General features: G+C 37.9%; 1 long non-coding RNA gene across 2 annotated transcripts; it reads right to left on the bottom strand.

The window, feature by feature from the left end:
- Positions 1-16499: 16499 nt before the first annotated feature.
- LOC144244764 (uncharacterized) lies at positions 16500-26567 on the bottom strand. 2 transcript variants are annotated; one of them, XR_013339055.1, is made up of 4 exons: positions 26119-26567; positions 24658-24755; positions 24245-24381; positions 16500-17499 (listed from the first exon to the last, which is right to left on the bottom strand). It is a non-coding gene; the product is annotated as an uncharacterized LOC144244764 (long non-coding RNA). The 2 variants fall into 2 exon arrangements; XR_013339056.1 differs by lacking the exon at positions 26119-26567 and having other exon boundaries at positions 24658-25134.
- Between the last annotated feature and the right edge of the window lie 6 nt (positions 26568-26573).

Raw genomic sequence — 26573 nt, 5'->3', positions numbered from 1 at the left:
AGAAAATGAACCCACATAAATATAGTCAACTGATCTTTGACAAAGGAGCACAGGCAATCCAGTGGAGTGAAAACAGCCTTTCCAATAAATGGTGCTGGGCAACTGGACACCCACTACCAAAGAAAATTAACCTAGGCACCAACCTCCTGCCTTTCACAAAAATTAGTTCAAACTGGATTGTAGACTTCAATGTGAAACACAGAACCATAAAACTCCTACAAGATAACATCAGAAGAAGGCTCAATGACTTTGGTTTGGTGATGACTTTTTAGATGTGACACCAAAGTCATGATCCACCATTATCCAAAATATATAAAGAATTGTTAAAACTCAACAATAAGAAAACAAATAACCCAATTTAAAAAATAGGCCAAATACCTTGGGGTGCCTGTCTGTATCAGTCTGGAGCATGCGACTCTTGTTCCAGGGCCATGAATTTGAGTCCCACTTTGGGTGACAAATAAGTGAACCTAAAAAAAAAAGGCCAAAGATCTTAACAGATAGGTAACTCACCAAAAAAGATATACAAATAAGCATATTAAAGATGCTCCACATCCTGTCATCAGGGAAGTGCAAATTAAAATAACAATGATGCACTACTCCCATATTGTGCCAGGAGCCGCACCAGCCTCTCTGGATGGCAGTCACAGCAAGGAAACTGGTATCTCCTTCTGCTACTACTGGCTCAGGTTGTAAATGAGGCTGCTGGTATTGATCGGGCCTCACAAAATCCAGATCAGACCGATATCCCCCACACAGATTGCTCATAAGGAAAGGCGTATCCCTGCCTTTTCCAAAGAGATTTCCGATGAAAACTTTGTGGATAAAAGGCTCTTCCTAAGGGTCTTGCAGATCCAAGACTTACATAATAAAGGGGGCTTGAGTCTGGCCCTGAGACAAAGAGCCTAATTTAGAGTTAAGGGCAGATATCCACCCTCACCCATTTGTTTCTGCTTGGTCCATCCTTCAGGGACCCCTGGACCTGCCGGATCCAGTCTCCAACAATATTGCAATGGACAAAATCCAGGGGGTGCCTCTCGGGCTCAGTAGGTAGAGCATGTGACCCTTGATCTCAGAATCTTGAGGTCAAGCCCCACATTGGGGGTAGAAACTACTTAAAAAAGAAAAGAAAATGGACAAAATCTGGAACACTGATAAAACCAAACGCTGTCAAGGATGTAGAGCTACAGGGACTCTTTGTTCATTGCTGCTGGAAATGCAAAATGGTACAGTCACTTTGGAAGACAATTTAGACATATCTAAGAAAACTAAACATTTTCTTACCATGCAATCTGTCAATCTCGCTCCTTTGTCTTTCCCCAAAGGAGTTGAAAACTTAACTCCACACAAAAACCTGCACACAGGTGTTTATAGCATTTTTATTTATAATTGCCCAAACTTGGAAGGAACCAAGATATCCTTTAGTAAGTGAATGGATGAATAAACTGTGGCACATACAGACAATGGAATATTATCCTTTGTGTAAAAGGAATGAGCTATCAAGCCATGAAAAGACATGGAGGAAACTTCAATGCCTATCATAAGTGAAAGAAGTCAATATAAAGAGGCTGCATAGTGTATGATTCCAAGTATATGGAATTCTAGAAAAGGCAAAACTATGGAGACAAAAAGATCAGTGGTTGCCAGAGGTTGATGGTGTGTGAGGGGATAAATACATGGAGCACAGAGAATTTTTAGGTCAATGAATATACTCTGTATGATACCACAATGATGGATACATGTCATCATACATTTGCCCAAACTCATAGAATGTACAGCACGATGAGTGAGCCATGGTGTGAACTATGGAATCTGGATGGTCATGACATGTTGGTGTAAGTTCTTCAAGTGTCATGAATGTACCAGTTTGGTGGGGGATGTTGAAAGTGGGAGAGACTATGCATGTGTGAGGACAGGAAGTTTATGGGAAATTCTGTACCTTTCCCCTTAATTGTTCTGTGAGCCTAAAATGGTTCTAAAACGATTGTAATTAAAAAAAAAAAATAATCTACAGCCATATGGGACATCTTTCAATTCTTTCAACATAATCTCTCAATCACTTCTGGGCCTATTTGTTCTGGGCCTCCTTTCCCTTTGCTCAGATCATGTGTACCTATGCTTGGGAATGTGTTTAACACAGGCCTTTTCAGAAGTCTCTGACCCTCCCTAGAGCCCTCTAGATCAGGGCTTCACAAATTACGGTCTTAAGCCAAATCCAGCCCACTGTCTGTTTTTGTAAATACAGTTTTATTTGAACACAGATACACTCATGGTTTATACATGGCCTCTGCTTTCACAGAGTTGAGTAGTCACAACAGGGACCACACGGCCTACAAAGCATTCAGTATTGTCTACCTGGCCCTTTACAGAAAACGTTTGCCAACCTCTGTTTTAGATATTTCTGCTTTATGCGTCTAATACATTTTACTGACGCTAACATCACTCCTCTCATGTTGTATGTACCATCCTTACTAGGTGGAAAGCTGCTTTAGGGCAAGACTAACTACTGAACTACTGTCTCACTAACCACTGAACATCCGATATGTGACAGAGTGCTTAATGTGTACTTAATACGTACATGTACTTAATATGTACATGAATTCAGAACCTAACTAAACTGTGGGCCAGCTGCATAGTGGGCAACTAACAGGTTGTAAGAGGCATAAAATGTCACCTGGACTCTAACAGGACAGAGAAACTTCCAGAACTTCTCTCAGAGAGACTATGTGTCTGGAAGAAAACCTTGAATAAGCCACGTGGGCTCAGGCTGAGGAAATGGGTTCCCTCTTTGTCTATGTGGGTGACAATAGGTGGTGCCTAGTTTGCCATTTGAGAAATGTGAGTCCAGTTAGCTGTGGCCTTCGTTTTGCTGAGTGCAGTAACCCTGCAAGAACACAGCTAACCCCCTCCCTCTTCCTTCCCCATCCTTTCAGAGAACACTCAGTTTCCACTTAAAATGAGTGCATAGCAAATATTTGCTAAGTATTTGGGGAGNCTAAGGTTTTGGGGGGGGGGGGCTTGAAAGATCTCCAAAATCCTAATCTTCCTGAAAGCACTCAGAACTTTCACACAGACTATGAATAAGTAAACACAATTTGTCATTAATGGAACAAAAAACATATTAACAATAATAATCTCAGTTCTGTTTCCACCATGATTTGGGTCTTTTTTTTTTTTAATTATGGGTTGAGACCTCATAGTGTACAAGGAAATGGTAATTTTGTTTATAAAATAGAGTGAATAGAATAATAGATTAGAAAGAAGCAAAATGCATTCACAATTATAGTTCAGGACATATTCACATCATATTTTTAAATAAACACATATATGCATGTGCTGGATCAGAATGTATATTTTTAAACAATTTTTTTTTTATTATTTTAAAGTAATCTCTACACCTAACATGGGTGTTGGCCTCACAACCCCATTACAGAGGGTGAGTGCAGGAGGGGCAGAGAGACAGAGAATCCCAACCAGGCTCTGAGCTGTCAGCCCTCAAGTTTGTCCCCCTGACACAGGGCTTGAACTCATGAAGCATGAGATCATGCCCTGTGCTGAAGTCAACACTAAACCAACTGAGCCACCCAGGTGCCCCTACTTCTTTAATGTTGATAGAAGAGTAGTGTTTATCAAGTTATAGGCACCTGATGTGAGGGACTCTCTCAATAGCTCCAATGCGTTGTGCAAGGCTGAAGTGATGGCAAGGAAAGGTGAGAAAATGAAACCACCCCCCGCGTGTTGTAAGACGTACCAGGAGTCGAGGGGCGTGTTGGTGAGGCAGCAACATTGGCATCATCTGGGAGTCCACCTAACGCATGAGCCTTCATTGTAGTAAAATTCCTAGACGGCCCCTATGTACATTAAAACAACTCCCCACATATGGGGCAGTGAAAACTATCACTGTGCTTCTCACATCTCTCAGATACTTTCATTACTTTTATGCACACCCACTACCAATTGGCTTTTAATCCCAACACTCAGTGCCTGTTCTACTGTTAGGCTGCCAGAACAGCATGGCCCCGTGGGCAAGGGGCACCCAAGGAGATTAAGAATTACCTTCCGGTGGGCAACCCTTAGCCAACGAGGGACAGATGAGGGCAATAAATATTCTATCATTTCCATCCCTTAACTCTTCATGATATTCTTCCCCTAATAATTCATAAACTATGTTTTCTCCATGGTTCTCTTTGAGGATTGAGCCAAAATTCCTACTGGAATACTTGGTATAGGAATACCTACTTGGAATATGCTTGGTACCATAACCTTGACGGGCCTCCTTCACTTAATTTTGCCCACATTGCCACCCTATTTCCCTGGGAATGTCTTCTAATAAATCACTTTCACCTGGACTCTGTCACGGCGTTTGTTGCTGCAGAACCCAATTAAGATATATGGCAAAGTAGAGCTCATAAACCACAGCCTAATAAATAACTATCCCATATTTTTGCTCTACCCTGGTATTTACCGAGTGTAGTATACCTAACATGTGCTGGTTTCACATCAGCATCAGAAGCAGTAAAAGCAATTGTTTATAAGTTGCTGATAAGAACTTCTGCTTCCAACCAGGATGGAGTAACAAAGACCAAATTCACCTTCTCACTTGAAGCAAGTAGAAAAAAGCCAGTCATCAGTATATGAAATAACGATTTTCAAGCTAGTTTAATACCTAGTTTCAAGCTAGGTAACGAGGAAGAGGCATCTCTGAGAGACAAGAAAGAGGTGAGTCCTATGACTGCCACGGCTTCCTGGCTTTGGAGAGTTTCTATACTACTGTGCAAGGAAAGGCAACCTAAATAGAGCTTCGCGGATTCCGACTGGAGAAACAGAGGTTGTGAGGAGGTCAGGGCACCTGGAATGAGAGGGAAGAAACCAGGGAGGAGAGAGGCGCACAGAGAGGAAAATGGTACCGAATGGAAATATGGATCTACATGAAGAATAAACTGGACTGGAGTTCGTAACTGCATGGGTAAACAGGAAAGCTTGTTTTCTTATTATTAAAAAAGTTTATGACAAAAATGTCATGAACTTTATTACATGTGGAGCTTTAAGTGCATATAACAGGCATTTTTTGGTTTAATTTATTTTTAAAAATTTTTTAATGTTTATTTATTTTTGAGAGAGACATACATAGTGTCAGCTGGGGAAGGGCAGAGGGAGAGGGAGACAAAGAATCAGAAGCAGGCTCCAGGCTCTGAGTTGTCAGCACAGAGCCCAATGCGGGACTTGAACCCACAAACCGTGAGATCATGACCTGAGCCAAAGTTGGGCACTTAACCAACTGAGCATCTAAGCACCCCTAATTTAAATGTTAAACCACATTCATTTTCAATGACTATTTTATATTTTTTGGAAATTGATATCTACTGAAAATGAAAATCTGTAATACCATTCTGACTTTTTTGTAATTCTGACCATTGTCCATATTCCCATAAAAAGAATACAGCTTATTTCTCCATTTCCTTACTATAACAGATTACTATCTTATCACAAAATTAAAATTCTATTTTTTCTTATAGAAAAAATGATCAAAAGTGCCCAAAACCATTGGCTTATAAATCTTTGATAAGATGAATGACTTGCCTAACTTTCTTTTACACTTTTAAGATATATGAACTTATTTTTACCAAGAAATCTGCAGCTGGAATGGTTTTCTTCTTAGTGTCTATAAATATTTAGAAAGTTCAATTATCATGCTTAAAATTGCCAGAGCTGGATTATGCTTAACCATTTAAAATATTGATTTGCTTAGATGTTCTTAGATAAAACTTTATCATTACAAGTTGAATTTAATGTTATTTCATAATGGACTTTTAATACTAAGTAATAAATGAAGCTCTGTGTAGATAAGTAATTTTCAGGGTCTTTTTATCTTAACTGAAATAATTCATTACTAGGGGAATTTTGGTCCCTAACTGCTCCAAAACTCATAAGAAACATTCATATTTGAGCAGTTAGATAGGTACATAACATAAAACTAATGTAACACTATGAAAGTACTCTCAGACCTTTCCAAGAATTATTGCAAATGAAAATAACATAATATTCAAACAAAATGTTTAAAATGTAAAATACTGCACATCTATAGGAATTTATAGACAATTATTCATTAATTGTATGAGTGAGATATAATGTTGCATCATACAGATGATGTTTTTCCAGTTTTTTCCATATATTCTATAATTTTGGAAAGTTATTTACGAAAGAAAAGTATTAATTTAAAAAATGAGTTCACTTACCTTTCTCCCAGAAAACAGCTTATCTGTATGTTGAATGCACAAAGAGCACTAAGGAACCATTCAATTACAGGGGGACTATGAAAGCAAAAACATCAAAATTTCTTTTAATCACTTTGGTAAGATAATCTCTACCTGTAACAAAAAATAAAGTTCAAGAGAACTAACAAGTATAGGGTAATAAAATTTTATCAGAAATGTAGAAATGGGACGCCTGAGTGGCTCAGTCAGTTAAGTGACTGACTTCAGTTCAGGTAATGATCTCACAGTCCCTGAGTTCGGGCCCTGCATCGGGCTCTGTGCTGACAGCTCAGAGCCTGAAGCCTGCTTCACATTCTGTGTCTCGCTGCTCCTCCCCTCCTCGTGCTCTGTCTCTGTCTCTCTCAAAAATAAAATAGTAATAAAATGTTAAAAACATTTAAAAAAAGAAATGTAGAAATGTACTTCTCTGTACATTTCTGAGGAATTAAATATAATCAGTGCAAAGTATTTGTTAACAAAGTGAGCTTAGAAGGTTAAAAATTAAAATGTGAATTTGAATAATTTCAGGACACAAAGGTAGAAAGGAAATAGCAATTTTAATTACCATATAATTATTTTTCAGCCTTTAAAACATGTCATTAAAATTGATATATTAAAGTCAGACTTCAAGAGTGAAAAAATTTGAGTTTGCACTTAGAGAATTATGTTTATATAGTATTACAATTTCTAAAATAAAAAAGATATCACCTTTACACACACTCTGTAATGTTGGTGAGACCATGGTTGAAATGTTTTCAGGTGTTTAACATTCCAATTAATTGTTTTTGCATGAATCCTGATTAACAAAATTGATGAATTGTAACTTCTACTACATAGCATCAATCCACTAATAAGAGGTGAGAGGAGTTACAAAACATAGTCATTCTCTCATCCTCTTACATATTTTTTCTCCACCAAAGTTCTTGGCAGGCCCTGCTCTATATAATATATATGTTAGTACCTATTACCTGATATAAAACAGGTATTTTTTTTAGACCCTGTGAATACACAGTTTGTCCACTTAAGACAGGTTAGTGGAGAGGAATTGAGAAATTGTTATGAAATGCCCGAGTGGGAACGAAGTACAGAGGAAGCTGATAATTGTAATTTTTTAACACTTGATGTTAATCAATGTTAAATAATAATCATTACTCTTATGAAAATATAAAGTGAACGGACATCAAATATTTTATTTAGTTCATTGATTAATAAGTGCCTATAAGATGGTAAAACTTGTGTGAATGAGACTCTGAAGAACAGACAAATGCAGAGGTAGATGTCAATGTAGATACAATTATGCAGGCACATTCAAGAATGTTGGAGGGTGCCTGGAGGGCTCAGTCAGTTGAATGTCCAACTCTTGATTTTGGCTCAGGTCATGATCTCACGGTTCAGACTCTGTGCTAACAGTGAGGAGGCTGCTTGGGATTCCCTCTCTCCCTCTCTCTGCTCCTCCCCTTTCTCTGCCTCTCATTCAAAATTAATAAATAAGCATTTAAAAAAAAAAGAATGTTGAAATGACTGTTTACAGATGCAAAACTGAGGAAATAATACATAACCTTTGGAATTTATTTTTCTATAGGGCAGAGATCAATTGTATCCCTCCCAGAAAAAAAACCCATTTACATTTAGGTGGACAAGAATGGCTTTTATTACAATCAGTTTCCTATGATTTACAGATTAAAAAAAAAAGCCAGGGTAAAGGTAATCAAAGGCACAAACCCAATTCTGAAAGCACAGTGTCACCTAGACAACCAACCAAAAGATAGTGCTTTTAATAGACATTACAATCTAATGTATTAAAACCCTCCAGAAATAGGGAAACATTACATAGTCACATACTGAAAGGTCAAGGCCTCTCTCAATTAAAGGGCACATAGACCAATAGATTGACACCTAGAGAGCATAAAGTTTCAGTTTTATAATCTTAGGCAAGGGTCAAAAGTAACACAAAAACACAAAAACTCATTAACTCACTGATTCACGTTTTTAAGAGTTGTTCTCGTCAGTTAACAGAAAATTCTTTGTTTTAAAGATTTATTTGTTTAAATTCAAGTTAGTTAACATGTAGCGTAGTATTGGTTTCAGGAGTAGAACCTAGTGATTCATCAATTACATAAAAACGCCCAGTGCTCATCCCAACAAGTGCCCTCCTTAATCCCCACCACCTATTTAGCCCATCTCCACCGACCCCCTTCAGCAGCCCTCAGTTTGTTCTCTGTATTTAAGAGTTTCTTATGGTTTGCCTCCCTCTCTTTTTTTTTTATCATATTTTTCCTTCCCTTCCTCTATGTTCATCTGTTTTGTTTCTTAAATTCCATACATGAGTAAAACCATATTTGTCTTTCTCTAACATATTTCACTTAACATAATACACTCTAGTTCCATCCACATTGTTACAAATGGCAAGATTTCATTCTTTTTCATCATTGAGTAGTATTCCATTGTATATGTATGTATACCACATCTTTATCCATTCATCAATCGGTGGACATTTGGACTCTTTCCATAATATGGCTATTGTTGATAGCACTGCTACAAACACTGGGGTGCATGTGCCCCTTTGAATCAGCATTTTTGTATCCTTTGGATAAATACCTAATGGTGCAATTACTGGGTCATAAGGTAGTTCTATTTTTTAATTTTTTTTTTTAAGAATCTCCACATTGTTTTCCAGAGTGACTGCACCAGTTTGTATTCCCACCAACAATGCAAAAGTGTTCTCCTTTCTCTGCATTCTTACCAACATCTATTGTTTCCTGAGTTGTACATTTTAGTCATTCTGACAGGTATGAAGTGGTATCTCCTTGTGGTTTTGATTTGTATTTCTCTGATGATGAATGAAGTTGAACATTTTTTCCATGTGTCTGTTAGTCATCTGAATGTCTTCTTTGGAAAAGTGTTTATTCATGTCTTCTGCCCATTTCTTCATTGGATTATTTGTTCTATGGGTGGTGAATTTGCTAAGTTCTTTATAAATTTTGGATACCAACCCTTTATCCAATATGTCATTTGAAAATATTTTCTTGGGGCGCCTGGGTGGCTCAGTTGGTTAAGCGTCCGACTTCGGCTCAGATCAGATCTCACGGGTTCGAGCCCTGCATCAGGCTCTGTGCTGAAAGCTCAGAGCCTGGAGCCTGTTTCAGATTCTGTGTCTCCCTCTCTCTCTGCCCCTCCCCCACTCATGCTCTGTCTCTCTCTGTCTCAAAAATAAATAAACTAAAAAAATTTTTTTTTAAATGAAAATATTTTCTCCCAACTTTTTTCTTGATTTTTAGTTTTGTTGACTGTTTCCTTTGCAGTGCAGAAGCTTTTTATCTTGATGAGGTCCAATAGTTCATTATTGCTTTTATTTCCCTTGCCTTCAGAGACTTATAAGAAGTTGCTGTGGTTGAGGTCAAAGAGATTGCTGCCTGTTTTCTCCTCTAGGATTTTGATGGTTTCCTGTCTCACATTTAGGCCTTTAATCGATTTTGAATTTTATTTTTGTGTATGGTGTAAGAGAGTGGTCCAGTTTCATTCTTCTACATGCTGATGCCCGGTTTTCCCAGTACCATTTTTCCATTGGATACTCTTTCTTTCTTTGTCAAAGATTAGTTGACCATACATTTGTGGGTCCCTTGCGGTTCTCTATTCTGTTCCACTGATCTATGTGTCTGTACTTGTACCAGGACCATACTGTCTTGAAGATTAGTCCTTTGTAATGCAGCTTGAGTCCAGAATTGTGATGCCTTCAGTTTTGGTTTTCTTTTTCAACATTACTTTGGCTATTCAGGGTCTTTTGTGGTTCCACACAAATTTCAGCATTGTTTGTTCTAGCTTTGTGAAAAGTGCTGGTGTAATTTTGATGGGGATTGCACTGAATGTGTAAATTGCTTTGGGTAGTATAGACATTTTAACAATATTTGTTCTTCCAATCTATGAACATGGAATGTTTTTCCATTTCTTTGTGTCTTCTTCAATTTCTTTCATAAGCTTTCTATAGTTTTCAGCATATAGATCATTCACCTATTTGGTAGGTTTATTCCCAAGTATGCTATAGTTTTTGATGCAACTGTTAAGTGGAATCAATTCCTTGACTTCCTGTTCTGCTGATTTGTTATTGGTGTATAGAAAGCAACCAATTTCTGTACACTGAGTATATATCTTGCAACTTTGCTGAATTCACATATCAGTTCTAGCAGTTTTTTTGGAGGAGTCTTTCAAGTTTTCCATGTAGAGTATCATGTCATCTGCAAAGAGTGAAAGTGGACTACTTTTTTTTGTCAATTTCTATGCCTTTTATTTATTTATTTCAACAGAAAATTCTTAATTGATTTGAGCGTGCAAATAGACAATATATATAGCATATTCTCTGTCATTTCTCATTCATTACAAAATATATTTCTATCATCCAGTTGACAGAGATTGTCAAAAAGTCCTACTATAAAATCTATTTTCTAATCCCTATTGTCACCAATATGGAATAAATGATCATACTGTACAGCTCTGTCTCCTGCCCTGCTTTACACACACACACCCCTCACACACCACCCCCACACACATACACACAATTGGTAGAAGGGGTAACTATAGCGAAACAGTCAGAAACATTTAAATTTTATTGCCATTTGGGATTTCCCACAAGGTACATTTTTTTTTTAACAACCTGGCTCTTTTGGATAAGCTCATCGTGTATGTCTGTAGGACCTCCCAAATTGTTCAGATATAATTAAAAATAACGTAAATCCATCATTCTTATATTGATGGAAGACATTTTATTTAGTTTATTAATGAGTGAACCAGTAAGACTTTAAAACCTGTTCAGAGGAAAATTCAAATATTGTATATAACGTCAACAATGCTGAAATGAATTTCCCGATAAACTCAAAATGGCTCAATTGTCCTGGAGGGCAATAAAATATTACTTTTGAAATCATCTTCAAGACAGAACTAATTGTATCTTTCCTGACTGAGCAAAGTTTATTTGTATTTCTACAGACAGTAATTTTTTGCATTACTAAAAGTTTTCTATAACAAACACAGCTGTAAAATAATCTAATCAGGTGCTTTAAGTTGCCATGCAATGAGAGATCTCCAAAGGGCCAGCTAGAAAATGCCAGTATTCCAATAAAAGGCTACCCGGAAATCTTTTGTGACCCATTTTCAAGTTTTTCAATTTTCCTAACAGAAACCAAAAAAGGAGGTAAGATCCTGTCCAGGGAAACAAGATAAAAGAAGGTGATGGGAATACATTAAAACACCAAGGAAAAGATGGCAGAAATGTAGAGTTAAATAAGACATAGTGTCACAAAAGAGTACCAGGTATTCAGGGAATATTGAAAAGTCTAGTCTAGTTCAAGTGTGGGGTTTGAGTCAAAGAAAATAACACTGGAGAGGTGCACTTAAGCCAGGTTTTTGGTGCTGTTGTTTTAAAGTCGTGGATAACTTTATAGTTGTTGGATTTTCTCCATCACAGATGATTCTGTTGTTGCTATGCAGAGTGACATGGAGTTAAGAGCTATTGAATCAAGGATATTTAATACATGGTAACAAATGGTGAAGTTCTGGAATGAGGCAGTGAAGTTCTGGAATGAAGTTCTGAAATGTAGGGATAGAAAAATGTCAATACAGGAGTGATTCCAGAAATAGGATCCGAGAATCTTTAGAATGAGTAAATCATTTTTTACCCTTAAGCCAACCGAGTTGAGATAACTTTTTAAATCTTAGATTATTGCCCTAGCCCACAGCAAATATACAGGCAGATTTGAATTTAATGGGTCAAATCTCAGTCTCAGTAGAAGCACCTGATGACTGTGTCTGATTTAAATGCAGATGTGAGAAGCTGCCATTAGATACTTGCTAAAGGTGGCTCCTTATAGCCTGGGGTAGTTTAGACACAATTTTTATAGTCACAAAGCAGATTATTTTTAAATCAGGATATATTTATTCAAATTTTAAAAGTATCATAAAACAATTAATAGACTCTGGAACTGATTCAATACATTTTTATTTCATAATAAAAAAAGAAAAATATGACTATCTTTCATGAATAGATACCAAGATTATGAGTTTAGTACTATTCTTTTTTTTTCATCTTCTTTGTTTTAGAGATTTAGGCTCTTTTAATTTTTTTCTGCTAGAAGTTTGAGATGGATATTGGACACTTCACAATTTATGATGGTCACTTTGGTAACAATGACTTGTATAATGTGCCCCATCTATTTTTTAATTTGCTATAAATATATAAGCTTATATATCAATGTTTAAATAATAATAGGCAACTAGCACAAACTATATGCCTTTGTTTTTCAGCAGGTGGAGAATTATGTTCTGACAGAAATGACATTCTCTTCCTCCCCCAGAATATTTTTAACTGAGAACTCATGGGGGAGATTGTAGTAATAAAAATACAACCTAGCAATGAATTTATTATAGTAGATTTTTATTATAAAGATGTTAAGTCAGGAGAAATAGTTTATGAGACTGCTGATTCTTAAAATAAGATCCACTTTCCCCTCTCCAATTTTAGCAGTCTGATAAAAAAGACAACAAGAACATGTTGAAAATGTAGAGTTATAGTTGCTCTTTATTTCTTAGATCTTTAATCATGAATTTAGAATACGGCTTTGAAATGAAAGCACATTTCATTAAAATGGTTTTTATCATTGAAATCTCCCATCCCAAAGATTCTCTCTCCTGTTCTTTATGATAAGAAAATGAATCTCTATTTTGGCAAGTGGTAGAGAGATGTGTTAATCGGTTTGCTCTGTCTTAATAAATAAGCTGATTTTACATTAGCAAAGAGCATTTATAGGATTATTTAACTTGCAGTCTAGATCAGGGAGGGCAAACGTGTAGCACAAATTCCACCACTCACCTCCGCCTGTCTCATAACAGACTTTAGTAATATAGCAATGTACCTTTTATTCTCTAAGGCTGGAAGTGACCTCAGAGTCGTCCTCAAATCACTTGGACTTATCGCATAAAAAAACAAAAAACAAAAAACAAAAAACAACATTATTGCCAGCCCTTATTTAACACTCTATCAGGAGTCATATTTTTTAAAGTTATTTTCTTGGTGTTTATTTATTTTTGAGAGAGAGAGAGAGTACGTGTACGAGTGGGGGTGTGGCAGAGAGCGAGAGAGACAGAGGATCTGAAGCTGGTTCCACACTAATAGGAGAAAACCTGATGTGGGGCTTGAACTTTTACAAACCCTGAAATCATGACCTAAGCTGAAGTCAGACGCTCAACTTACAAGCTATCCAGGAGCCCCAGGAATCAAATCATTTAAAAATGAACATTTTACTTCAAATACTATTGATCACCACTATCATATAGTTCTCCACTTTGGTGATGTTGCTCTGCCACTGGGAAAAATGAATGGTAGCCAAAACAACTATAGTAAGAAATAGTAGTTAATATATAACCATTTATACTAACAAGATTCAATCATACATGTTCCTTGCTACCAGTACTTCCCATAATTCACTGAAGATCTGGATAATTTCCAAATATTTGTGACAGAGATGTATTAGATTGATACAGTTGTACAGTTTCTAGTTTTTGTGTAATTCGCTCAAAATGCAGAATTCCCAGGGCTACAGAATATATTTACCATGAAAACTAAAAAAGAGCAAGAAATCAAAACACTTTATACCTTACATAGATGCAAATATATTTGTATTATTTATGCTCATGAACACATGAATTGAGCACCACAGATAGCACAGACCAGCTACCCACAGACTTCTACAATGACTTTAAACATGAAAATAGTCAGAATAGTCAAAAGATAATGTTTTCTAGACCCAAGATGCCCTTCCCGACACAGAAAATTTGAATTGTGATTCTTGCAATATGGTGTAGTGGTAAGAGCAATTCCAATTTTGACTTCTGTTATTTTTTTATATGGTTTTATTTGGTTGAAATCATACACAACAATGGCAGAAAAACACGAGGGACTCGATAAATGTTACGTGCCATCCCTCCCTCTTGAAGAGCAAGAGGTGTACTTTATTTATGTTTAAAACCTCATATAGGACAGTGTTAGGCTTGATAATAGGCCTTGGAAAGGAATAAACTATTGATTGGTTTACCTAAGTGTAAGGATAATAGCATCCTGATTGGTTGCAATGTCTTTGTGTTAGTTTGATGCTACTGGTAGAGCTAGTGTGAGGTTTTAAATTGGTTTGAAGAGAGGATCACCGCCCCTTTTCTTAAACAGTGCACCTGTTAGTTTCTGGACATGTGCATACCTTTACCATTGCCTAGCTCACTTATCATATTCCTTGAATATGAATTCTAGTAGCACATGTTAACTCGTCTGCAAAATTGAGACTCTCCTGACCCATAACACTCTTCTGAAAATCTAAGATATGTTTTCTTATTCTAATTTAAATTTCATTTTTTGAAAGGTTATGATCATTTGCTCTTGAATCACAATTAATATCATACTTTCAAGTATTGAAAATTGATGACTTTAGACTCTTTTGCAAGGTAATAGTCAAGAGATTAATGTTTATTCTGCTGTTTGTAGCCAGTTAAAATACTAAACTCCATTATGGAGAAATTAAAATTTTCTCCAAAATGTATTGGGATGTATAGGTTCAAGATGTATTGTAATGTATAGGTTCAAAATGACCTTAGTCTTGTAGAGTTGGAGGTTACAGGAAGATGGTGAGTGTTAGAGAGAGCAGATAAATCCACTAAATTGATCATTTTATTCATTCTCAGATTTTTTAGCTTCTCAAGTCCTGAGTGCCAGTTGCAGGTGAGACCTTTTTCTGGGGGTTGGAATAATCAAATTTAACAAACAAAACCCAAAATTCTGGATATGCTGAGCCACTGCTCCTTCAACTGGTGTATTAAAGTCACTATTGTAAGTGTAACCAAATTTTTTTTACATTTTATTTATTTTTGACAGAGTAAGACAGAGTGTGAATGGAGAGGGGCACAGAGAGAGAAGGAGACACAGAATCCGAAAGAGGCTCCAGGTTCTGAGCTGTCAGCACAGAGCCTGATGTGGGGCTTGAACCCACGAACTGTGAGATCATGACCTGAGCCAAAGTCGGACGTTCAACCGACTGAACCACTCAGGCGCCCCACCAGACCACTGCTTTGATTGCTCTTCGGAAAGTCATATAAAGAGGCCAGTTGTCAATCCATAAGACATAAATCATAATGTGGCCCATATTTACATTAAGGTATATTATACTAATTAATGGAGTTGAAGTGGTATTCCTTAAAGAAATAATAGTAAAACATACCTTTTTAAGTATGCCTAAGATTGAAAATTTTGAAGGCATGATTTCTGTACTTGTTTGTTTTTCTTAAGGCCTTTTACTAGGCCACCTCTTACTTCTTATCCAATTATTAAGAAATAAATTAAACTTGAAAGGATCTCAATTCAATAGGGCACTATACGTGATATGCATGTTCGATAAAGGTTTTTATGAATAAATGGCTGAATAAATAGTCTATTTAGAGACATCAAAGTTATCACAAATTGTGGAGTTGACATGATAAGCTGAGAAAGATTACCATGGTATTCCCAGTACCTGAAGCCAATGTACAAATGGAAGTCCATCCACAGACAGGACTGCCCTAAATTTGGACAAGTAGAATTCTCCCTTGTCCATTCTTCCACAGTTCAGGACCACCTGGGCTTTGAAATATCTTTTTCCAAAATTGTTTCTCTCCAGTAGCTGTTGTAACCAGGCCTGGAATGTCATTCTGGATTGGGGAGCAGTGCCCCAAGCCTATACCTGGACACACATAGGCCATGTCCACATTTCTCGTATTTGAGATACTTTCCAAACTCATATGAACACTCTCTTGCTTGTTCATGCATGTTCATAGGCAGGTATGCATGCACACACACACACGCACACCCACGCACCCATGTTTGCATGTGTGCACAGAGTTGACCAGATGCCTCAAGTTAGTCAAAGGGCTTGAATCTACAGAACCATGCTGAGGCCCTGCCTTGGCTGATTAAGGGTAATAGGACAGCCACTCCTTTTCCCCTCTTGGGAGCCCTAAGACCCCTCTGAGTGTGCCTGCAGTTAGTGATTCGCATACAACTCAAGCAGTCTAAGTTCTGAAGGAAAAACAAGGTCTCTTGTGAAAGCCATAAGCAATAAATAAGAATGAATGCAACACCTATGAAGCAAGAGCCATTTTCTTGTCCCATTTTTTTTTTTAATTTTTTTTTTTTAATGTTTTATTTATTTCTAGGAGAGAGAGAGAGACAGCGTGAGCAGGGGAGGGTCAGAGAGAGAGGGAGTCACAGACTGAAACAGGCTCCAGGCTCCGAGCTGGCAGTCAGCACAGAGCCCGACGCGGGGCCCGAACCCACAAACCGCGAGATCATGACCTGAGCGAAAGTCAGACGCTTAACCGACTAAGCCACCCGGGCGCCCCTTTCTTGTCCCGTTCTAATAAAAATGCTGGGTGAAGGAGAAGACAGAAAACTGGAAGCTAATATACATGTAGTTTCCCTGTGTCCTCTGTGTGGGCTGAACCTTGATAGAATCAGAGTCTCCAGAGGGTGGAGGTGAGCATTTGCACTCTCCTACCAGGAGGCACTGTAGTCTGTATTCTCTCTCATGTCCTTTGTACTACAATGGAAAGGGAGCAGTGAAAGAATGCAGCGGTAGACTGAGAAAACTACTAGAGGTGCAGGTGGGCAGCCCACCTTCCCTGTGCAATCAATAGAGGGCGCAGATAAGTTGAGGGAAAGAAAGCTACCGCTCTCGGTAGTTCACACACACTTGTGGATGTGTAGGATCCTAGGCGAGAAGGGGGATGGTGTTGCGTCGGATGCGCTGTGGACCATGTTGGCAGGGACTGCAAAAAGATCTATTACTTTCAGATAATGCTGTCCTAGAAAATAGCCACGACCAACAACTAGGTGATCTGTTTTCACCAATGCCCAAATGTCTCACCATCTCCACATGGACAAAATGAACCCTCCCTGGGGAGGGAGATAGGTCTGAAAAAATTCTTAGGTGACTACATTTACCTTGGATTGGCAAGATTAAATTTTCTGCAGCCGAGTAGAAGAGAGACATCAGATAGAAATTAAGTTCCATTATAGGAAACCAAAGGAAGTGTCCTTACACCTGAGTTTGTGTCCGGTGAAAATTCATAATCGTTTATAAATAGGAGACTCTCCATTTGAGTTGCTACCAACGAACAATAATTTTGTATGATGGTTAACTCATTCTTTAAGTCAACTTGAACAGGAACGTGCTTCACCCTGAAAAACAGAAAGAAACAAATTTTTAAAGTCTTCTTGCCAAACTCCAAAGACTTCTTACAATGAATATTTCAATTCAGTGCTGTGATGCCCCATATTTCTGTTGAATGGTGAAGTATGTGTGATTCATTAAGCTCTCATTCATTATGAAAATAGACTAGCAAATTATATTCTTTGTAAGTGAAATCATTATGGAAGTAATTTACAAAATACATTAAGCCCTTTCATGATCTTTCTAAAGGAAAAGCCAAATAGTTTTAAACACATTCCAAGGTCATTATCTTCTTAAAATCTTAGATCTTACTTTTCATTAGTGATTTTGTGAAGTATCTCTTGCACAAATATCTAAATTTAGTTACACTTTGCACAGCACAAAATTACTTTTTATGTGTGCTCAGGAGATTCATGATTCAACTGTGTTTCTGTAAAGTTTAAAATAAAGATGAAATTCTAGTTCCTTAAATGCTGTGTTCAAATGTTCTTTTCTTTTCCTCTCAAATTGGTGCAAGCCAGCCTTGCCCCTTAGAGACTGTAACATGATCCTTCATCTCTTCAATTTTTGTACTAAATCATCATTTTAAAGTTGTAAAAGCAACATATAAACCAGGCAGCATGTTACAGGTTTAAAATAAGGTTGTTCGACCCTCTGTGGGGTTTTAAAATCAGTTATCTACTTAAATTAAGGTAGAAGTCAGACCAGAGGTAGTGTCCGAGGCTGTGCACACTCACAATACTGTTCATTACCTCAAACATGCCGGTACATGTTTGTTTCCCAGGAAAAATAGAGCCCTATTCATTATTCATACAGGTCCTCTGGTACAGTAAAGACATTCATTCTGTAATGGCTCTATGACTAGGGTGTTGTGAAGCCCAAAGATGTTATTTTTGGAAGACAGTTTACCAATTAAAAGCAAACAGCCCTGGATTGCTTAGTAATGTCCTCAACATTGATTGGCTATCATTGCAAATGAACATCAGGAGAAAACTGAAGGCATGTTGCAGGCTGCTGCTCTGCTTGCCTGGGACACCTCCCTGGAAACAGATCGTTAGCAGATGGGACTTCCAACTTCCAAGCTCAGACGTTTTCTTTTCTCCAAGTGACTTAACAAAATACATGAGGTTTACTCTATCACATTTAATTATTTCCCTCTGAAATTTAATAAAATGTGTGGAGCTAATATAGAGGCAAGTGTTGGAAATGATTGCCTGAAAGTGAATTCGTATTATAAAGACAAATAGAGGCATATTCTTCAAGTAAAAAAAATGTTTTATATGAAATTAAATATATTCTACTTTGTTTGTACCCGATAAAGAATGGAGGATGTTAGCCGTAAATGTTTTATGGAATTCAGTGGAATTAAGTTTAGATTTTGAGTTACCATTAAATGACATAGATCAATATCAGTGCTATTTTCCTAACCATAGGTCTAAAAATTATTGCTAGTTTGTCTTTGCTATGCAGGCTGTAAACCTAAAGATTTATTATTCTTTCCTTTACTGTTTACTGATCTTTTAAAATGTGACACACTTGGGGTGTGGTGTTGTCATAGACTGCTTAGGAAACTTTGTTCTATATGGGAGGTGAGAATACATTTGTGAATACTTGCCAGGAGAAGAAACAAACAAAAAAAAAAACCACTTATGCATAAAACTCAATGAAAATATTAGCATTGATAGAAAATATGTTACAGGATTTGTCTGGTCACATTGGGGAATTGTTTTCCTGGCTTATTAGGAAGCACATTTTATTGCTAAATTCTAGTTATTATTCATAGTAATGGCTACGTGGAGGAAGAAAATTTTCTTTGTACCTCTGTGTCCATGTATATTCATTCCAACCATGAAGGTGAATGGTAGAATTTGAAGAGCTATGTAAGTATGAATTATTATTGAAAACTTTATAATTGTAACTTGCCTAAGAGATGATATTCACTATTCCATAGAAATCAGTTTTATTTATTTTTTAATAGGGGTCAGTCTGCCTTCTTCATGACACGATCATAATCTTTGTCAAAGGAGAAAGTAAAATTTATCAGTGAAGTTATTGGTGTGTTACTATTTTCCATTAGGATAATTGGTTCCATTAGGACTTTGAGGTTTTTCTTTGTAGAATTATAATTTAGTACAACCCGGCTGCTGTCTCCTACCTTCTCTTATGACTAACAGTTTTTAATTGGGATGTTTGTGACTGTAGCCAATGAATAGAGAAAAGGTATCTTGTTGGCCTGGCCTCAAGAACATTGCTTCTACCCGCTCCATCAGCTTTTCACAGAAAAAAACCAATACCGCTTTAAGATGTAATGCTCAACAAGGAAGTTTTGTTGACTTACATGCACCAGTGGATGAAAGCAGAATCTACTTAAGATTTCTGTTTCCTTTTTTTTCTTGCCAGTATCTATCCTAACTTATAATGAAATTAAATGCATTTAATCACTGTATCTTGAAGTTATTAGATAACTCCTCAAGTTTAAAGCTTTGAAAATGTTGATTATTGAATTTTAGAATATTCAGATCACCTCCCATGGCTAAAAGTAATTTCATATCAAAGTATGGTCCTGGATTTCTTCTGATTCTAACCAATTAAACCATTCTGTAGCTTATTTTTCTAAGTAACTTTTATTTTGTTTTGTTTTATTTTGATCCTCTGTTCTGGAGACATTAGGTTAAAAAAGGAAAGCTTAACCAGAAAATTATCTTACTGTTCCTTCAGAGTAGCGTCCTTAGAAGGACTGAAATTCGACAGATATGGTTTAAAAAGCAGATATCGGTATGTTGTAAAATAGTTAACAACAGCAATATTTTGAGTTCATCATCAATTTTTTTACCCAAACCAAGTCTGTCATACTGCTTCTTTAACGTTGGGATAATTAATAATAATTAACCCAGAGTTTTTAGAATCTGAGAAATTATAATAGAGTTAAGGTGTTCCAACTGATGAAAATCAGCAGCATGCGAAGAGCTCTTCCCTCTGGAAAAATCTTGGTTGTCTCTCTCTGGCCTTAAGGAAGGTCTTTGTCAGATGGTTACCTGAGGGGCAGTGGGCTGGGGGATGGGTCAAATAGGTGCTGAAGATTAAGGAGGGTCCCTGTGATGAGCACCGGGTGGTGTATGGAAGTGTTGAATCACTATATTGTACACCTGAAACTAACATTACACTGTGTTAACTACGTGGAATTAAAACAAAAACAAAAACAAAACAAAACAAAAAAGGAAGGTCATTGCTTTTGGTGCCAGGCGATCTGAAAACTATGCACAGCTCCATTCATCTTTCACGAAAGCAAAGAACTGGAGAGGTGACTGCCAAGATGTATGGTCCCAACAATCTAGGTATGTCAAATTACTGCTTAGCTCCAGAATCATCTCTCATAACATTAATATCAGAATTTATAACAAGTAAGACAAGGTTAAATGATCTTCTTTTATGAACTACAAAAATGCAAGTTTATTAATCTGCAATAGGATTTTCATTTGTGTCACTCTCTTACATTTACATATCTCATTTGGAAACACTTCAAAAACACGTGAGCTTTAAATAATGACATTACTGAAGGCAGCTATTAATATCGTGGGCCATAAAGTCAAAATGAAAGTCTCTTCCTTATGTACAATAAGCTTTTCTAATGATGGTATAAAATGGTGCTTAGCCAGAATTACATTTGCCAACATTGTTCCAAGGAAGAAAGTGGTCCTAACACCAATTTTTGAAAGTAAATATTTTGTTACTTGACATTTAAATGTACTTTATGACCTAAGATGTATTTCTAGGCATGAATCTCACTTAGAATCAATGGAGAGTGAGTTCCTGGGTCATTAATAAACATAAAAAATTGAAAATAGCATTTTAAATCATTGTAATGCCTTAACATATTTCCTATTTATACCTTCTTGGGGATTGTCAGTGATATTTCAAGTAAATACGAGTAATGCTTAAGAATATATGAAATACTTTCATTGTCTATCCTTCCAGCATATACGAAAACTACATATAATTAAATAATTAGAGCTCTTTCGTTTCTCTGTCCTAAATTCTGACATCAGTACTAGGCAAAACCCTGATTAAGCAGATCATATAATTCCCTCTACTGAAGCCAGATAGTTCTGGCCACATTTGAAGAATATTAGAAGAAGAATCTGTTGTCCCTCAGTGTTTGGCTTTCTCCAAGAGATCATTAGCAACCCAGCTGGTCCTCAGCTGCCCTAAAGATATAATCTTAACTGGTTTATATTAATACTGGGTATACTCTTAAGGCTCAATAAATGCTAAATGCACTATTACAATTTGGTTGGGTATAAGCCTTGGTAAAAAAAAAATACCCCACATTATTTTCACCACCATTTTTGGTCATTATTCACCCAAGTTTACCTTTTCTTTCCCTGTAACTCAGCATCCTTCCCATTATCCAGGCACCAGGCAGAGCTACTGTTGTTAAATTTCTGACAGCTTTTTCATTACAGGCTCTGTTTTTCAAGAGGCAGGTTAACTAAGTGACTTTGATTTGCGCCAAGCGAAGATGCGGAATAGACACTTGAAAACCATTCTCTTGTTTTCATGAGATTTCGTTTGAACTTATTCTGCTTGATCTAAGTGCACAAAAGAAAAAAAAAACTCCCAAAATTCATGCTGTTTTCATTCATGCATTGGTATAACTAAGCAAAAGAATAGTAAATTCTGTAACTGTGTTTTTAAAAATTTTTTATTTAAGTGTTTGTTTATTTTTGACAGGGGTGGGAGAGAGACACACACACACAGAGAGAGGCAATCAGAGCACACATGGGGGAGGGCCAGAGAGCGGGAGACATAGAATCTGAAGCAGGCTCTAGGCTCTGAGCCATCTTCACAGAGCCTGACACCGGGCTTGAACTCACAGCCTGAGGGATCATGACCTGAGCTGAAGTTGGTCGCTTAACCAACTGAGGGCCAACCCAGGCACCGTATGTCTTTTTTTTTTTTTTTTCTTAATTCAAGGCTTTCAAAAATTAACAACAAAAACTTTCATACCACAAAGGTGTTATTTTACTGAGAAAAGTATTAACAGCCATTTGTTTTACATATATGAGATAATTGTAAGGCCCCTTCACTTTATAAAGCATGACCACAAATTTTAATTACATTTGTTGAAAGTATGACATATTTATTGTAAAATAATTTTTTCATAAAGAACTCACACTGCAGAAAACTTACAAAGTGCAAATAAAACAGAGAAATGTTTAAAATTAACCCACCAAATCATATAGTGAAGTTCAGTCTCTGACTATGTCTAGCCTCTTCCTTATAGTTTTAGAAGCTTCTTCTGGAAAGCATTCCCTGATGACCCTGCCCCCTTTCACATGGAGCTCCCGCACTGTAATTAGTTATACCTTGATGTTTCCATATTCTCTCCATCCACTTCATATACAATTCCATGTGGTCTGGCATCTACCCCATTGTTTTATTAAAATGTTTCTGTGGAAGTTTCAAGTAAGTCTCTTTATCATTATCCAAGTACCATTTTCTCCCCCTTTCTTGTCCTTGATGTCTCCTGCGATTTGCTTCATGACTGAAAATCTAACATGGATGCCACGGTGCTACCTAATTTTGTCCCCTTCTAATGTTTGCAACTAACCCGTCTCTTGCCTTCACTTCTGTTCTTCCTTTAGTTTGCACTATACATTTATATTGCTTTTATTTGTAAATAGCAGAAAAACCAACTGATAGTGGCATAAACTACAAAGAGATTTATGAATTATTTAATGAGAAGTTCAGAGGTTGGTAGTCCCAGGGCTGGTTTGGGGAGTCACATAGGAAATAAATCTAGGTTCTTTCCATCTTCTGTTCTTTGCCTGTTAGCAGAGTCTGGTCTCCTAGGCACAAGATGGTCAATTAGCTCTGAGAAGATAGGAGGCTAAGATAAAAAGACCTTTCTGCTCCTATAGTTCTTGCCTTTAATCAGGGAAAATAATGTTTCCCAGAAATTTCCTTACGTCTCATTCACCAGAAATTGGTCTTACGCCAACCTCTGAACTGTTTAATAGAAAAGGGAAAGGATTGGCATGGCTGGCTTAGGCCAATTGTCATTCATCCCTCGGTGCTAACACCGTGCCCCCAGATGCCTTCAGACTTGCGGGAGGAAGAGCCCTTGAGCATGGAGTCGGCCATGGGCTGCTCTGCTTGCCTACTAACTAACTATGGCTGGTCCTCGAGACTTAGTCCTTTTTCCGTAGAACTCAAAGTCTCTGAGGTTCCATTCATTTTATGCCCCGAAGGGGCTGTCAAATACAGCTGGGGTGTGGAATTGCTGTATAAACAAGAATCTTATTGTCCTAATAAACAAACATACCATATTTTCCCAATGAGACTCACGATTTAAAAAAAGTTTTTTTCAATGTTTTATTTATTTCTGAGAGAGAGAGACAGCAGGAGCAGGGGTCAGAGAGAGAGAGAGAGAGGCACAGAATCTGAAACAGGCTAGCTCTCAGCACAGAGCCCGATGCGGGGCTCGAACCCACGAACCACGAGATCATGCCCTGAGCCGATGTCGGACGCCCAACCGACTGAGCCACCCAGGCGCCCCAAGACTCACAATTTTAAAATAAGCCTTCATCATTATTGTGTGTGCATGCGTGTGCGTGCGCGTGTATTGAACCAAAGCCCAAATCGTGCTAATGCTTTTGGCAAAATTTACCTATCCTCTACCCTCCTATTCTGGCCGCCACCACTTGAAACCTTTACCGTTATGGCAGAGCGCTGCGTGTTTCTCTTTCTTACCTTTCTTTTGCTTCTGTGTGCTCGCTTCCAGTACCTCACCCAGGCTGTGCTGTTGCCCTTAGCTGGAAGGTTAGGACGCTGCCTCTCCCACCACTTCAGAAAGTGCTGCATCAGCCAACAAGTGGGCCCTGTAGGGGCTGAGAACACAAGGAAGGCAAGTTACTTCCTTCTTTGGTCTGCCTGGGAGTCACAAACCTCCTCGACATTGTGTCAGCCTCGTGATGGGATTAAAGTGATTTATTTACGCTTGGTTACGTTATAATTCATTGTGTACAATAACCTAGTTCTGTATAGTTGCATTGATTGCTCATTGAATACTTAGTGATTCACTGATTTTTTAAATAACTTAAACCACATCTACTATGTTTTCACCCACTCTTCCTCCACCTCCAACATTCTTTTTCTTGCATTACCTGCCATACTGCTACTACTGAGTCCCGGTATGAGATGATAGGATACGTTCCGTGTGGATTTACCCCTTCCTCAGGAGTGGACAACGCCCATCACCTAGCTGTGATAGAAACTGAAGTTGGAATGGAGTCATGTCAAACATCATCGAAATAATGACTCGGTTACAGAGATTTCTTATCGTATCTGTCTTTATCCTTTGCCCACAAAGACACTAGAGTATATTTTGTTCTCATCTTGATTTTGGACGTTGAGGAAAATGAGTTCAGTGACCTCAGGGCCAGCCAGTTAGCACAGTATCATGAAGACAAAAACTGCGCCAGAATTTCAGGAGAAAAATGTGTATGTGACCATTGGTTTCAAAGTGAAAATGTTTAGCTGTGGCATTCTGAAGAGGAGAAAGTCAATTTGTAAACAAATCAGCTTTGTATTTTTAAGCATTTCCATGGCATAACTGAGGATGGAACTTGAGAGCCTTTCTAGTGAAGAAAGGAGGAATTAATCAAAGAAAGGAAGATGCACCCAATGTGTTGTGATGATAATAGAAAACAGAAGGACTTAAATTTCATGAGTCATTCTGGTCATTAACAGCCATCATCAGGAAAACATCTTCACGTGTAGCTTTATAGGTGGGCTCCATGCAACTGCATATTAGCCTATGGTAATTTTTGAGTAATGTGCTGATCTTCCTACATTTGGCTTCACAATCCAGTAAGCATTATCTTTTTTTTTTTTTGTCTTGGCTTTAACTACCTTAGTAGTTGGAGGAGCTCTAGAGATCCACACCAGCTTCTGCTTAGTAGAGTGAATTAACATAAGAAAGTCAGTAAGAAATTAGCCTACCCTGAATTTTCATTTTTATCCCATTTCACAAAACTTGAGTGTAAGACAGGAGGAGATTTAATTGATTCCCCAGTTCAGAATTCTGTTAACTTGGAAGAAAACGTTAAACCCAGTATGAGAGATTGGGGAGAGGGAAGGAAGCAGTCACTCCCCCTCCCCAGTACCTTCCTGGGTGCACCTACTCTCTCGGCTTCCCTGCTTAGCTTCCCCTTCTTAGCTTTCCTGTCTCTCCACACACTAGAAATAAAAGCATAATGATTTCTGATCCAAGATTATGTAATATTTGAAATTAAAGAGGGTGAAATCTTGAGTCCCAAACCAAAACAATAAAAAACAAACAAAAAAAAACCTACTGGTCTCTGTGTGCACACACTGTCTTTAGAAAATAAACACAAACCTAAAGAGAAATGAGGCAATTAATTACAGCGATGGTGGTGCTCTGAAGCTCAGGGGTTCCTCTATACGTTTATTTCTACGCGGGCTTTGTGGTTCAGTAGGTCATAAATTGTTACCCCTTTTTAGAGCAACAACTGGAATTGCGTGGTCTTTTAAGTCCACAAAAGCATGGCTTCATAACAGATACGGTAATGACTTAAAATACTTTATCTCCCCAGATTACTTACTTGGGTCATTGGAGGAAGCGTTTGGGATCAGTATGAAGGATGTGAAGGGGGTGAGAAACAGAACCGCTTCCTTTCTTCCCTCTTCCCTTCCACCGAGTGGCAGGAGATCCAGTCCAGGTTTTGCCTCCGACTCTGCCCCTGATTTTCGGCTGTGCTCAGTGTAGCACGTTTCTGCCTCTCCCCTCCTTTCTCCTTCCCCCTAGCCTCCAGTGTCTGGCTCCGGGATTTCTCTCTTCCTATTTCAGGAGGACTCTCACAGGCTCCCTCAGCCTGTGTGAAGCTGAGGTTTCCCCCGGATCCCGTATATCCCCAACACATACCTCCACGCACACGCGTCCCCAGGAACCCCGCGCTCGCCCCGGCACACACGCGCGCACACACACACACTCGCGCTCGCCGGTGCGCCTCCCTCCCCGGGAGAGCCGGCGCGCGTTCCCACCTTGGCTGCACCCTCG

Source organism: Crocuta crocuta, unplaced genomic scaffold (assembly GCF_008692635.1).
Source record: "Crocuta crocuta isolate KB4526 unplaced genomic scaffold, BGI_CrCroc_1.0 scaffold188, whole genome shotgun sequence".
In the NCBI taxonomy this organism is placed as follows: Eukaryota; Metazoa; Chordata; class Mammalia; order Carnivora; family Hyaenidae; genus Crocuta; species Crocuta crocuta.
Note: the sequence above shows the minus strand (reverse complement) of the source record. Positions and strands in the feature narration are given on the sequence as shown.